The 1,686-nt window shown below is 41.0% G+C and overlaps 1 protein-coding gene across 2 annotated transcripts in view; it reads right to left on the bottom strand.

Annotated features, from left to right (window-relative positions):
- The window catches only part of ppm1ba (protein phosphatase, Mg2+/Mn2+ dependent, 1Ba), a 15,655-nt gene that overhangs the window by 13,360 nt on the left and 609 nt on the right, over positions 1-1,686 (bottom strand). The gene's annotated exons all lie outside the window — the stretch shown is intronic.

Genomic DNA, 1,686 nt, shown 5'->3' with positions numbered 1-1,686 from the left:
AGGTGGAAGAAAAAGGCTGGGGATATCACAGACCCCCCCTCTTTTGATGACTCATCACTGAAGTCGCATCAAAAGCAGTCAATTCCTGAGAACAAGCGCTCTTTTAATAGAAAGCTGCAGTCATCTTCAGTGCAGTGGCGTCAGGAGAGCTGGGGCCGGCATTTGACCAGACTGGAGCCAAAGAAGAGGAAAGTAAATGTGTCATGTTATACTGGAGTGTGAGTGGGTTGTTGGCAACAAGGGAATGTGTACTTGTATATACCTGTTCGCTCTATCCGGCGTTGAATTAATCCCAAGCCTCAAAAGTTGAGAAACAACAATTTGCTACGCACTAACCAGTTTAAAAGCAACCTCAATTCATGAAGGATACTGTGCTAACACCAGTAGAATGCATCCACATAGTTTAGTGAACCTGATTGAGTCTTACGTGAGTGGATAACTATTTGGTAAATGAATGGTGAATGTAATCTGAATATGACAATGGAAAAGTGATAAAGTCTCCAAACGTTAAAGTAAATGACGTAGGGTGTTTGTTAGCGCACATTTTAATGGATAATTGTGTATATTCCAGATTTCATGCTCTGGTATCATCAGTTTAACCAGGGAGTATTCATGCTGGCCAATTCTAAAATAGAAAACAGTGTTATCAGAAAATGAATCTGCAACTCAGTCTTTTTCTTTTCAAACACACACACACACACGCAGTTTATCCACCCCCCCTCCTGCTCTTGGCACTAGACAAATTTATCTTTGAGTTATTCCAAGCTGGCCAGTTAACACTGTACGAGCGTACATCTGCGTGTGAAGTGATTCCATCAACAGTCACAATCAAAAGTACACAGATGAATGCCTTTGGAAAGGGCCAATAGAGTCGCAGTAGACATAGGCTAAAAAAGCATGGCTAGTGCAGGATTTCACGTCAAGGTGCCAACACAAACATGCCAGTGATGATGCTGCCATTTCTGGAACACACTGTCACACAAACACAGTGCCAAACACACACACACACACACACACACACACCGACAACCCAATAAAACTACCCACAACAAGGCAATAAAACAAGTTAAAGCCTGTACTGGTACAGAATGGGAATACAAAACATGAAGGAACTTTTTTTTTTCTTTTTTTTTTTAAATTGCACTAGATTATGTGCATTGATAGTAAATAATAGAATATGAATCTCATAAAACCATCAGGGTTCAAGCTGGCATCAATATCATGTTCTCCTGGCCCTTTAGGGTAAAACTGTATTCTAACCAGCTCCCAGAACAAACTGTATGAAACCAGCACCTCATGTGAGTCGCACTTGATACACACCAACATCAGTGAAACAATCATTTTATATTAGACCATCATAAAATGAAAACAAGGTCGCACTCAGTTACAGTGGGAGGGGTGCATTTTATCATAACATCAACACACTATTTCCCAAATGCTGCGCAGTACCAAACCTCGATATAACATTCACCCTTCAAACCACTTAACGCCTTCACTCATAAACCCGCAGACTGATGTTAATGAGCAGCAAAATACAAGGCGACAACAACCGACGTTAACCAAACCCCGGCATGTTAATAACACCTGGCGCAACATCAGCGACACCGAGAATATCACAATTACCACCACCAACAACTGTAAGGTTACTCTTATCGTAATGATCCACAATAACAACAACAACAACAA

The sequence above is a fragment of the Morone saxatilis genome, unplaced genomic scaffold, assembly GCF_004916995.1.
Source record: "Morone saxatilis isolate NCDOM2014 unplaced genomic scaffold, NCSU_SB_2.0 Contig19, whole genome shotgun sequence".
NCBI lineage: Eukaryota > Metazoa > Chordata > Actinopteri > Moronidae > Morone > Morone saxatilis.
The sequence above is the reverse complement of the archived record's forward strand: the minus strand, read 5'-3'. Positions and strand labels throughout refer to the sequence as shown.